The 14,136-nt window shown below is 44.2% G+C and overlaps 1 protein-coding gene across 3 annotated transcripts in view; it reads left to right on the top strand.

Moving 5' to 3' along the window:
• The first annotated feature begins 1,185 nt into the window (after window positions 1–1,185).
• Window positions 1,186–14,136, top strand: part of CTDSPL2 (CTD small phosphatase like 2) — a 202,553-nt gene continuing 189,602 nt past the window's right edge. The window contains exons 1-2 of one of the 3 annotated variants that reach the window (XM_033920361.1): window positions 1,186–1,394; window positions 3,819–4,021. The gene's annotated coding sequence lies outside the window, so the exon portion shown is untranslated. The remainder of the gene's footprint in view (window positions 1,395–3,818; window positions 4,022–14,136) is intronic. The other 2 variants (XM_033920364.1, XM_033920362.1) reach the window with 2 other exon arrangements.

Below are 14,136 nucleotides of genomic sequence, written 5' to 3'. Positions count from 1 at the left end.
AATGAAACATGGCATGTCGAGGCCAAAGAATACTATTTAACAGATAAGTGATATTTATTTTTTGATGCCTTGCACAATAGTCAAAGTTAACCCGATTCTGTAACTGACATCCATGTTGCAGATGCCGATTACAGAATTGGGTTTAACATGCCCAACATCCCCCCCCTGAAGATTGCCGGCAGGAGGATGCCCAATGCCTCCCCCTAAGATGGCCAGCAGGAAGGTGCTCAACTCCTCCTACCGACAGAACCCACCCCCCTGACGATCGCGGCAGGAGGGTACCCAACCCCTCCAGCTGACCCTCCCCCCCCCTTGGTCTTACTTTCAAGTTGGCACTTTGCAGAAACAGAGCCTAACAGTTCATCTAAAGGTACAGCTATGATTGGGTGGTGAGGTTTTTTAGGAAACTTGTTGCCCTTTTTCCTCCATGTCTCTGAGCACAACCTTCTTATCAGATAAATTATATGAAAATAAGTTTGATTAATTTTTTTATTTCAATATAACACCTTTTGCATGAAAGTGTATTGTGTACTATATTCTGTGTGATTTTTTTTCGTTTTCCTTTTTGGATTGTGTTTTGTTTTTGATGGAGTAAAATATCTGGCAAGTTTTGATACTTTTGTGAGTTGCTCTTTAAGCTGCTACTTTCCTTTTCTTGTATCCACTCTCAAATGTTCTCTTCAGCATAAACTTGAAACAGAAAAATTATGCTTAGATATTTCTTACAATATTAGCTACACTGATTTTTATTTCTCTTGAAACTGATTAGGATTTGTGTTTATTGTTGTTTTAAGGTAGTTGGTACTATACTACGTTTAACTGGGTCTGCCATAAGGACTTTGGTGGAAAAGAAGTGCTAATGTAAAAAAGCCGCAGGCTTCCTCTAGTCCTCCTGCATCGTCTCTCCCCTAGCCCTGCTTTCCCTTAGGGTCGACATAGTCGAGTGTCGGTCTCACGCTTTGCGGGACCGCGAAGCCGAGGTCCCTGCTTAGCTCCAGCCCCGGACCACACACCCTCTTCGGGTGGGCTCGCTCTCGCCGAGGCGTTTGCTCGTGGGGAACGGAAGAAGAGAGAGTGCGGCCTCTTCCCGCCTCACCTCAGGCGCTCGCGCGCTCCGGCTCCTGCCTCTTCCCATCCCAATCCAACGGCCACGTGGCCCCGCCCCTCTGCCGCGCCTGCGCACCGCGCTCCATCCGGGTCCCCTGCGTGTGGTGTAGCAGCTCGGTAGGCGGGAAATGGCGCCTGGATTGTAGCAGCGCGTCTGTGGGGAGCAGAGAGCGAGAGAGCGCGGTAGGGACAGCGGGGCCCTGAGCAGCGGCCGCCCGCGGGCCGGAGGAGGGGCAGGCGGCGCCGCTCTCCCGCCCCGTGTAGCGGGGCTGCGGCCCAGAGCGCAGGTACGAACGGACAGCAGCGGGCTTAGGCCTCGACTGGAAGGGCTCGTTGGAGCTTTCGGAAGGGCAGAGAGCCCGAAGGAGCCGCAAGCGGGGTTGGGCGGGCGGTGCAAGGCTCTTTATTTACCCAGAAGGGAGGCTCTTTCTGCGTGTGCGTGCGTGCGTGTGAGGGAGGGGGTGTGTGTCTACATGTACACACACTCCCACATCATTGTAACTGTCTCGTGCGCGCGTGTGTATTTGCCAATCTGGATTGCTGCCATTTGCATGCCTATATGCGGGGTGAGGGGGGGGGGTCTATATATGTAGCCTAACGGTTGATGCAGTGGGTTCGACTCCCCTTAACCTCAGCTGCATAACTTAGATTGTCAGCTCGCTATAACTGGTACCCAGACTGGCACTATATCAAATCCATAACCCTTGATCCCTTTTTTCTTAATAAGTTGTAATGCCAGTGTCTTGTTAAACTTTTCACGCTGTCTTGTCTAAAAAAATGTACAGTTTCAGGAAACAAGTAGGTGTTACAGCATGCTATTGGAATTTAAAGGTCACTGATAATAACTTATTCTGTAAAAGTTGCAAGGTTTTGCTATTTAAGGAGATGGCTAATTTAATTGGTGCCAACTAAATTATAGTCCCTAGGGTGATCACATTTTTATAGTACGCTCAGAGGTATGAACCTCCAATGGTGAGTGTCGCCACCCCCACGGTAAGAGTTCACCGTCCAGTCATTGCGTTTGTTGTCATATGATCACTCTCTGAGACTCAATACAGTAAAACCTTGGGTTGCAAGTGTTTTAACATTTGCTTAAATTTTAACTTGATATACAAGCAATGTCTTGCAATACAAGTATATACAGTATACACACATCACAACTGAGCTGACGGTTCTAGTGACTGTTCTAAATGAGTGAGGTCTTGCAATACAAGTACGTATAGTATTTTGTATTCAAGTTTTTGGGTTGTGGAACGAACCGTCTGAGTATTCATTATTTCCTATAGGGAAATTCGCTTTGATATACGAGTGCTTTGGATTACAAGCATGCTTCTGGAGCGAACTATGCTCGCAAACCAAGGTTTTTCTGTGTTTGTTTGCAACTATTACTTGATTATTATTAGGTTTCTTTTTGTATTGTCACGTTGAGACCCCCAGAACATATTCAGAGTTAAGTGAAGATTTAATTAACTCAGTGATCTTTTGCTATCTGCATATATATTTTTTGAGTGAATTATGGACTATATATAAAAATGAAGAAAATACAAAAAGAAATCTAATAATAATCAAGTAATAGTTGAAAACAAATGTTGAGTCTGAGATAGTCATCATATGACAACAAACGCAATGACTGGACGGTGAACTCTTACCGCAGGGTTGGCGACACTTACCACTGGAGTTTCATATACCTTCCAATTAAACAAATACCATAAATAGATTGTAACCTACCCTCTCTAACTGCATTCCATATGTATTTTTCATACAGTTCTTCACAGTCAGTTTAATTTCCATCCTATAAATTCACATAGAATTTTTCTTTTTTCAACCATCTTTATTTTCTCTTCTTTATTAATTTCCAGGTACTTTAGTTAGATTGTGAGCCTTCGGGACAGTAAGGGAATTTTTTAAGTACCTTCTTATTTCTCATTTATAATCTTAATGTATATTTTCTTCAAACCGCTTAGAACCTAACGGATGTAGCGGTATATAAGAAATAAATTACATTACATTACATTACATATCTCTGAGAGTACTATAAAAATGTGATCACTCTCTAGGCAGGGACTATAATTTTGTTGAGTCAGTTTATTTTGTATTCAAAGTGCACTCTTTACTGATCTCCCTTCTTTTTTAACTTAGGCACCCTGATTATTTCAAGTAATTTAATTGGTGAACATTACTGTTTTGATATGTTGTTTGGTAAACTATTTTGTAGACTATATTGAGAAGAAGTTATATAAAAACTTTGATAAAGGGTAAATGTTTACATCAACTGTGGGATTGTCTCTTACATGTTTAATGTCCAGTGCTGCATATATGTCTAGCAGTAATAGCATTCAAAACATAATGTAAAAACCAGTAAGTCTTGATTGCATAAGTCTTTACATCCTGTGACTTAGTACTTAGTGGAAACTACTTTTGCAGCAACTGCTGTAAGTTATTTAAGGTAAGTGTTTCTGATTTTGCACAGCAAGATGGTGCACTTTCTCCATTTTTCTTGCAGAATACCTCAGGCTCTTTCATGTTAGCTGGGAATTATCTGTGGACTGCAGTTTTCAAGTCTTGTAACTGATTTTGTTTGGATTCAGATCTGGGTTGACTAGGTTGTTCAGTGCCATTACTTTCCTTTTTTACAGTCTCATTGTTGCTTTTGCTTTGCTTACTACCGTATCATTGTCCTGCTGAAAGATGGATCTTCTTTCTTCTCCCAGGTCTGTGGCATACTGGAACAGGTTTTACTCCAGGATTTGCCTGTACTTTGCACAGTCCGTTTTTCTGTTGCAACATATTCCCCACAACATAATACTGCCATCATCATCATGCTTTACCGTAGGGATGGCTGATAGAGGCAGTGTCATGGTGGTGTCGAAATATTTCCACTTTTACAGCGATGGACCTGATGGTGCACCAAGAGGTATTCAGACACATTGAAATTTTATATAGCATTCCCCCAGTCTGTACATTTTGAATCACAGTACTTTATTCCAGAGTTTTTTTTGGCAGCTTTGTATTTAGCATATCTGGACAAAACTTCAGATTCATATCATACAAAATTATTGATTTTATATAGTAATATTCAAATTAATTCAAGCTGGAAATAATTGGCTCTGTATCATTTATTATGAGTCTTATTCAGTTTGGTAAACCTCTAAATTGAGCTTGATATGACAGATGGTTTGAAGACGTGCAGTCAAGACGTATTCTTAAGTTACTTTTCCTCTAATTCTGTATAGTGCGCCAAAAGTTAGGAGCCAATTTGTTGTGCAGTCTATGGCACATAACTCCCATTTTAGCGCCTAGACAGGGGTAAATAGTTGTTGCGAATGTAAATGCACTGAGGTGCTATTCCAGGGTGTATAAAAAAAAATTTAAAATCAGGTTTATAAAATCTATCTAAAGATAGTTTGAGACTGTATATTCATGCAATGTTTACATTTTTGGGTAAATTCATTAATCCATTCATAATGTCATGGACAATTTTTCTGACTAGAAGATATCACAGTTCTTGGTTTTGCATTTCTCAAAACTATGAATTTGTGTCTGCAGAATTAACAAGCAGCTTCTTCATAGCAAAAATGTTATAAAACATACAGAGTTGTGAAAAACATATTAGCCCCATTGTTCCTTTGCAAATCAATGTATAGAATCAATCCTATACCTCTGTGCTAATTTCATACAGTATATCTGCATAAGGGAGCTAAGTGTGAGGAGGGCAGAGCAAGCAGTAAAAATGAAAGAAACCTTTTGGGCAGAATATTTCACAAGTCTTGGGATCTTTGTATATATAGCATGAGGTTCATCGTATTCTCTTCTTGAAAGAAAAACCTATAATGGCTGCAGACTGTAAAAGAGACTCAGTTTGGGAATATTTTAATGAAGTTCCTCTACCTGTGGGTAAGACGGGCATGCATGCAAAATGCAAATCTTTATCTGTTTGTAAATCAAATCCACCCTGTGCTGTTCTATAAAGTACTGCTTAGGTGGTTTAGCATGTAACTAAGAGGGACGTGCACATAATGAGGCATGGGTGGAGCATACTCACTAACAGACAGTATTCTTTAAGTTTTGAGCAATAAGAGTAAGTACCAACATTTACACCTGTCTTTTACAGTGATGTAGATGATGGTGACTAAATGTTGGCTCACAAATGCTGGCTTATTCTCTATTATATAATGGAATCTGGGTGCCCAGATGCCATCATACAAATACTGTTTTAGCATACAGATTTGTAATGCCTATCTTTGTGCCTTTTGTTCTCGTTGTGAATATTTTTAGAATTGTTCTTTCAAGGTGAAAGTATAGAGCTGCCCTATACTACTGTGTCCCTGGGAACTTCTCATATGCTGTATAAACCTCCAAGGAGAGCCAATTTAACTATAGCTTTACATGTCAGCAGAATGGTATACCTTAAAATAATTCTAAATCTAATCTAGTATTTGAGTTGTGCTATACTTAAACAGGTTCAAGGTGACTTACAATATAAGCAGTTGCAGAATGTATACATTACATTATAGTAGTTTGAGGAGGATAGATTTATAAATGGAGTAATGGGGAGGGAAAATGGGGATTTTATGACTACACTGGTATAACATTTTTACCACCGATGGGTGACAATTACATCCGACTTCTGGGTGCTGACCATCATCAGGGAAGGATACTCTCTTCATTTCACTCAGGTTCCACCAGAGCTTCCTCCAAGAGAGTATCCTTCCAATCCTTTCCAGACCGCCCTTCTTCTTCAGGAAGCTCAAGCTCTGTTTCGTCTCCATGCCATCGAACCTGTTCCTTTGGAACAGCAGAACAGGGGGTTTTACTCCCGTTACTTCCTTGTTCCGAAGAAGACGGACGATCTGCGACCCATTCTGGATTTCAGTGCTCTCAACAAATTTTTGGTCAAAGAAAAATTTTGAATGTTGTCCCTGGCATCCCTTTATCCCCTTCTCGAGCAGAATGGCTGGTTATGCTCTCTGGATCTCAAGGAGGCCTACACTCATATTCCCATACATCCGGCCTCCCGTCAATATCTCAGATTTCGGGTGGGGAATCTGCATTATCAATACAGAATGCTGTCCTTCGGGCTGGCTTCATCTCCCAGAGTGTTCACCAAGTGCCTGGTAGTGGTAGCAGCAGCTCTAAGGAACCATGGTCTTCAGGTATTTCCCTACCTCGACGACTGACTCATCAAAGATTCAACATCTCAGGAGGTTATTGTAACGACCCAATGGACTACCTGGTTCCTACAAAGTTTGGGATTCAAAATCAACTTTCCTAAATCCCAACTTCAGCCCTCACAGAATCTACAAGTCATCGGAGCTGTTCTGGATACTATCCAACTCAGAGCATACCTTCCACAACAGCGTCTGGAAGCTCTTCTTCAACTCTGTCATACAGTGTCTTCCCGCTCTTCCATCTCAGTGAGACACGATGGTACTCCTGGGTCACATGGCCTCCACAGTACACGTGACTCCTTTTGCCAGACTTCACCTCAGAATTCCTCAGTGGACCCTGGCATCTCAATGGACGCAGGTTTGTGACCCACTTTCTAGACACATAACAGTCACTCCTTCATTGAAGCAGTCTCTCTGTTGGTGGATGCTCTCTTCCAATCTCTCCAGAGGCTTGCTTTTTCAAACGCCCCCCCCCCCCCCCCCCCCCCCATCAGAAGGTCCTCACGACAGATTCTTCGACCTACGCTTGGGGCGCTCATCTCAATGGTCTCCGTACACAAGGCCACTGGACCAGTATGGATCGTCAGTGTCATATCAATCTGTTGGAACTCAAAGCAATCCTCAAGGCTCTCAATGCTTTTCAACATCTTCTTCACGACCAGGTAGTCCTCATTCGGACGGACAACCAAGTCGTCATGTATTATGTCAACAAACAGGGAGGGTCGGGATCTGCCTCCCTTTATCAAGAAGCTCTGGAGGTTTGGGATTGGGCAATCCGCCACAACACCTTCCTCAAAGCTGTCTACATCCAAGGGGCAAAGAATTGCTTGGCAGACAACTTGAGTCGTCTTCTGCAACCTCACAAATGGATACTCCATTCCTCGCCTCTTCATCACATTTTTTCACAGTGGGGAATACCTCAGATAGACCTCTTTGCACCTCCCCACAACTACAAACTGCCTCAGTTGTGCTGCAGGATATACTCTCCTCATCGCCTCGAGGCAGATGATTTTCTTTTGGAATGGACAAATCTCTTCCTATACGCATTCCTCCATTCCCTCTCATTCTCAAGACTCTGGTCAAGTTGAAGAACGATCATGTATCTGATTGCTCCTCGGTGGCCGAGACAACTTTGGTACTCCCTTCAACTCAGCAGCAGGGAGCCATACCTTCTACCAGTTTTTCTATCTCTGCTTACACAGAGTCAAGGATCTCCTTCATCCCAACCTGCAGTCTCTACACATGACAGCTTGGTACCTCTCAACATGACTCCTCTTCAGTTTTCTCAATCTGTAAGAGACATTTTAGAGGCTTCTAGGAAACCTACCACTAAACAATGCTATCACCAAAATTGGACTAGATTTTCTACATCGTGTTTTTAATGATAAAGGGCCTCAACAGTCCTTATCTTCTGTTTTGGATTACTTTTTGCACTTATCCACTTCTGGCCTCAAGTCTACATCGATCCGAGTCCATCTCAGTGCAATTGTGGCTTTCCATCAACCTATTGAAGGGAGACCCCTCTATGCTCATCTGGTGGTTTCCAGATTCATGAAAGGACTTTTCAATGTCAAATCTCCTCTCAAACCACCTCCGATGGTTTGGCACCTCAATGTTGTCCTTGCTCAGCTGATGAAGCCTCCATTTGAATTGACAAGGCTCATCTGAAGTATCTCACTTGGAAAGTGGTGTTTCTCATCGCCCTCAATTCTGCTCGACGAGTCAGTGAGCTGCAAGCTTTACTTGCTGATCCACCTTTTATGGTGTTTCATCATGACAAAGTGGCCCTATGTACTCATCCAAAATTCCTCCCTAAAGTGGTATCGGAATTTCATCTCAACCAATCTATTTTTCTTCCAGTGTTCTTTGCAAAGCCTCATTCTCATCCTGGAGAAGTAGCTCTTCATTCTCTGGACTGTAAACGAGCTTTGGCCTTCTATTTGGAACGCACCAAACCACACAGAACTGCTCCTCAACTTTTTGTCTCCTTTAATCCAAATAAGTTGGGACATCCTACCTCTAAGTGTACCATCTCCAACTGGATGGCTGCTTGTATCTCATTCTGCTATGCCCAGGCTGGATTACCCCTACACAGTAGATTCATAGCCAATAAAGTCAGAGCAATGGCAGCTTCTGTATCCTTCCTCAGATCTACACCTATTGAGGAGATTTGCAAGGCTGCTACTTGGTCCTCGGTTCATACTTTCACATCTCACTATTATCTGGATACTTTCTCCAGAAGGGATGGACAGTTTGGCCAAAGAATATTACAAAATTTATTCTCCTAAATTGCCAACGCTCCCACCATCCCATTCTGGTTAGTTTGGAGGTCACCCATATGTGAGAATGGGCTGCCTGCTTGTCCTGGGATAAAGCACAGTTACTTACCATAACAGGTGTTATCCAGGGACAGCAGGCAGCTATTCTCACAACCCACCCACCTCTCCTGGTTGGGTTTTCTACTAGCTATCTGAACTGAGGAGACGCGCCCTACGCTGGGTGTGAAGGCACTTGCGCATGCATAGTGCGGTCGACTCGAAACTTCTCGTTTCTTCAAGCAAGTCTGCTTATGAGCTTCTGCATCCGGGCTCCGCTGATGACGTCACCCATATTTGAGAATAGCAGCCTGCTGTCCCTGGATAACACCTGTTACGGTAAGTAACTGTGCTTTTTGTGCCCAAAAAAGGCCCTAGGTCTTATTTTCGGGGTAGGTCTTACTTTTTTCATGTACAGTGATCATCTCTCCCTTCCTTAGCGCCGGCAGCAGCTAAATCCAGAGACTAGTGGGATAGAATACATCTACCAGCAGGTGGAGATAGAGAACTGACTTGCAGGCGTATATCTTGGATGGAGTCCCTCCTGGCCAGTTAGTATGCTCTATCTCCAGCAGGTTGGATGGCTACTATTCTGGTGGTTCCTGGCTATCTGATGTTGGCTCCTGTTCAGATAGGCTGAATTCTCCTGTTGCTCAGGCTTCAGTTGAGTTCAGGGGTGTTGGCAGATTATAGTTCTCACTTTTGGGGCAACACCTGGACCCTCCTAGATCTCTTCCCCACCCTCATCACGTGTGGAGTACAGGATTTCCTTGTTCTGGAGGGCTACTTTCCCGTAAGAAAAAGCAAACAAACTAAAAAAAAGCCCCAGCCGTCAGGCCCGGACCAGGTTGGCTGGCACAGCATTGATGCTATAGTGCTGGATTTGATCTTTCGGGAGCAGGAAGCATGTGAGTAGCGCTGCAAATTTCTTTGCCTGGGTGTGCGGATAAGAAAGCCGAGAGAGACATGGCTTCATGATGAGGGTTGGGAATCTTTGAGGGCGGGAGGTAGGACTGGTTTGGGTTCGCGTGCGGGTAGTTTCAGAGAGAGGAAGGTTCGGTGTCAGCACAGGAGAGGGATTAGGGCTAAATAAACCTTTGAGAGAAGGTTTAAGGCAGGAGAGTAAGTTGGTATCTAGTTGAAGCAAGTGATACAAGGAGGAAGGTGAACCTTAAGCATCAAATTATTATTAATTATTATTATTTTTTTATTTTTATTTTTTTTGGTGGGGGGAGAGCTTTATTGGGGGAAGAGCTAGGCAGATTGTATCAAAAGAGAAAGAAGGTTAGCATGGAGCCCAATTCTTAGCGGAGGGTGAACTATGATATCTAAACTGGATAAGCAACAGGATAGTGAACTGGGTAGTCAGCTAGATTATGAACTGGATGATCAGCAGTAGGTGGGGTAAGAATCAGAGCAGCTGGAAAATCAAACTTGGTAGCAGGATAATAACATGTAGAAATAAGTGGCAATTAAAAACAATAAATGAGGTAAAAATCAGAACAACTGGAGATCAAAGTAAACTGGATAAGTAGGCAACTGGATGATATCAAAGCAGCTGGATACTGTCCTGTAAGAGGTTTAAATAGGGTGAAAATGGGGATTTGGACCAGGCAAGGTATGTCAGAGCGGCCCTTTCTGAAAGGAGATGTGGGACGGAGGAAGGAGGGGCGAAATGGAGGAGGCTTCCTCCTTCCACTGCCTGAAGAATCACTGGGGAGACTTTCGGCGGCCCACAATGGGCTGAGGCAATCCGAACGCTGGAGATCCGAGGCAAAGTGGGCAGAGTCAGCCCGATCAAACCTGCACAGGCAGAGAGCTTACCAGCGATCCCCGGTGGTCAGGAGGGAGGCTGGGCTCAAAGAGAGCAGATGCAGGGCCGGTCCCTCCTGCTCAAGTGTTGTCGGGTGGAGGAAGGAGGGACAAAATGGAGGAGGCTTCCTCCTTCCACTGCCTGAAGAATCACTGGGGAGACTTTCGGCGGCCCACAGTGGGCTGAGGCAATCCGAACGCTGGAGATCCGAGGCAAAGTGGGCAGAGTCAACCCGATCAAACTTGCACAGGCAGGGAGCTTACCGGCGATACCCGGTGGTCAGGAGGGAGGCTGGGCTCAAGTGGCAGCTATCACCTGTTACAGAGGGAAGGTGTCGAATTCGTCCTTAGGGTCTCAACCAGATGTGGTTCAGTTCCTTAGGGGGGTAAACCACATTTGCCCACCCTTACGGAGGCCATGTCCGCATTGGAGCCTGAAGGTAGTGTTTGGGGGTTTGCAAGGGGCTCCTTTCAAACCGTTGAGTAACGTGACGCTCAAAGATGTTACCTTGAAGATGATTTTTCTAGTAGCCCTAGCATCAGCCAGGCGCGTGTCTGAGTTGCAGGTGTTGTACTTACTTTTCTCGGAGTCTGGAGTCTCGATTCGGACGGTTCCTTCCTTTCTTCCTAAGGTGGTTAATCAGTCCCTCTTCCTAACGTCCTCCAAAGAAGAGGATTGGGGGTCTCGGTTTTATGCTTTGCATTTGCTTGATGCACGTAGGGTGTTCTTGCACTGTCTTCAGGTTTCTAATGATTTTCGGCATTCAGATCACCTCTTTGTGCTCTTTTCAGGTTCTAGGAAGGGTCTAGCGGCTTCCAAGGCCTCGGTGGCTCGTTGGGTCTGAGAGGCTATCGCTTCTGCTTATTTGTTGGTGGGCAAGCTTTTGCCGGAGGCTATCCATGATCACTCAACAAGGGGATTTTCTCTGAAGATTTGTAGGGCGGCCACTTGGTCGTCCTCAAACACGTTTTCTAAGCATTATCGCTTGGATGTGACGGAGCGCGTGGTTATTGCAGAGGCAGCATGTTCGTCCCACCTGAGTTAAGGTTTTCTTTATTACATCCCATTAGTCTCTGGATTCATCTGTTGCCGGCGCTAAGGAAGGAAAAATTATGCCCTACCTGTTAATTTTATTTTCTTTAGATGCACCTTCTTCCCCTCGAGGTCAGCCTTCCTTGGAGCAGATATCTTTTTCTTCTTTCCTACGTCAGATGAGTAAGTATCTCAATATTACTTTGGACTCTGATTCCAAATACTCCACAGAGTATTTAGAAGAAATGAGTATGCCTCGTCATCCTGTGGAGTCTCTCAAATTACCCATTAATAGACTTCTTTCTCAAACTTTCAAGCGGAATCTTGAATCTCCTTATTCCATTACTGCTGTACCAGGAAAGCTAGAATCTCGTTACAGGATGGTCCACTGCAAGGGCTTCGAGAAATCTTAGTTATCCCATCAGTCCCTTCTCGTGGAGTCTTCTCTGAAAAGGACCAATCCTGCCAAAGTTTATGTCACTGTCCCTCCTGGAAGAGAGGGCAGGACCATGGACATGTTTGGTTGACGTTTATATCAAAATTCTCTTATGGCAACTGGACAATTTTGTTTTCATTTCTTATTTCAAGCATTTACTTGATACACTGCCTGAATATTTCAAATATATTCCTCAACACCATCTTCCAGGATTTCAGTATGTGATTACCACTCTGACTCAACTCCGCATGCATCTCCTTCAATCTTCCTATGATGCATTTGAACATTCCTTGAGGGTCACTGCCTTCTCAGTGGCGATGCGCCGGCTTGCCTGGCTCCGTACTGTAGACATGGACCTCAATCTTCAAGATTGTCTGGCCAACATCCCTTGTCAGGGCAATGAATTGTTTTATGACTCCATCGAGGCAGCTACTAAACAATTGTCTGAACATGAGAAATCGTTTGCTTCCATCATTCGTCCTAAGCCTTCTACCTCTAAAGGCTTCAGGCCTCTTCCATCTTACCAGAGGCATTTTCCACAGAGAGCAGCTCCTTATACATGAGCGCCTCTTAAGAAACAACAGCAGCAAAGGCAGCAATAATCTCGGACTCCTGCTGTGCCTAAAGCCTCTCAACCTTTTTGACCATCTAATACAGAGTATAACCTCTCATTCTGCCTCTGTTATCTCCCCTTCCCATTGGAGGTCGTCTCCATCATTTTTATCACTGCTGGGAGATGACCTCTGTGTGCTGTCTGTTCTCAAGGAAGGATACTCTCTTTGTTTCCTCCAGATTCCACCAGATCGTCTTCCAAGAGAGTATCCTTCCAATTCATCGCAGACCACCTTTCGTCTTCAGGAAGCTCAAGCTCTGCTTCGTCTCCATGCCATCGAGGAAATTCCCTTGGAACAGCAGAGCAGGGGTTTTTACTCCCGTTACTTCCTAGTTCCGAAGAAGACGGGGATCTGCGCCCTATCTTGGATCACAGAGCACTCAACAAATTTTTAGTCAAAGAAAAAATCTGCATGTTGTCTCTGGCATCCTTGTACCCCCTTCTAGATCAGAACGATTGGTTATGTTCTCTAGATCTCAAAGAGGCTTACACTCACGTTCTCATTCATCCAGCCTCTTGACAGTTCTCAGATTTTGGGTGGGAAATCTGCATTTCCAATACAGAGGGCTACTCTTCGGCCTGGCATCATCTCCAAGAGTTTTCACCAAGTGCCTAGTTGTAGTAGCAGCAACTCAGTGGAACCATGGTCTACAGGTGTTCCCGTACCTGGACGACTGGCTCATCAAAGATTCAACATCTCAAGTTCAAGTTTCAAATTTATTAAAAGATTTTTTTAAACCGCTTAATCAGGTTTCTAAGCGGTGTACAATATGAAATTGCATAAAAACATATTAAAACGTAAAAACATAAAAATAAGGGATACTGGATAAAATCCAAGTGTCATAATAAAGCACAGATAAAACGTTTGGACCTACTTCAAACAATAGGAAAGTGGGGAAGAACTACAATCATTATAGAAACATAAAAGGAAAGTACAATAGGTTAGGGTAAAAAGTAACAGTTTACTTTAATTTTGTCCTTAAAAGGACAGTTGTTATCCAAAGGCGTCCTGGAACAAGAATGTTTTTAGTTTTACTTTAAATTGTTTTAAATTGGATTCACCACACAAGTGGTTAGGCAGCGAATTCCAAAGAATAGGGGCAGTGACGGCAAAGTTATTGTAGCGACCCAACGGTCTATTTGGTTCCTTCAAAGTTTGGAGTTCAAAATTAACTTTCCCCAAGTCCCAGCTACAGTCCTCTCAAACTCTACAGTTCATTGGAGCTGTCTTGGACACTATACAGGACGAGAACTGACGGCAACCAATCAGAAAGCAGCACAGGGCCAGGCAGGAGTGTGGAAAGCTCGCACCTGACCTCCGCTGCTCCTGTCGGTGTGGCGGCGGGTGCTTGAGGGGGTATGCGAAAAAGGTGCGGTGGGGGATATTTTAAAAAGGTGCGGCGGCAGGCATGTAGGGGGGATGTTTTAGAAAGGGGCTTGCAGTGGGGGGGGGGGATTTTTTAAAACGGTACAGGGGGGGTTAAAAAAATTGTACCTGAAGGTGGGTGTTTTAGAAAGTTACTGGCTGGCTTGGGGCTGGCTGGCTGCCATTAGATTGCCTATCAGTAGTCGTGCCCATCACTAGACGTGCTCTGTACTCTGTCTCGGCCTACCACTAGACCAGGGGTCTGCAACCTTTAAGACATAAAGAG

The sequence above is a fragment of the Geotrypetes seraphini genome, chromosome 14 (genome assembly GCF_902459505.1).
Source record: "Geotrypetes seraphini chromosome 14, aGeoSer1.1, whole genome shotgun sequence".
NCBI classification, from domain to species: domain Eukaryota; kingdom Metazoa; phylum Chordata; class Amphibia; order Gymnophiona; family Dermophiidae; genus Geotrypetes; species Geotrypetes seraphini.
Note: the sequence above shows the minus strand (reverse complement) of the source record. Positions and strands in the feature narration are given on the sequence as shown.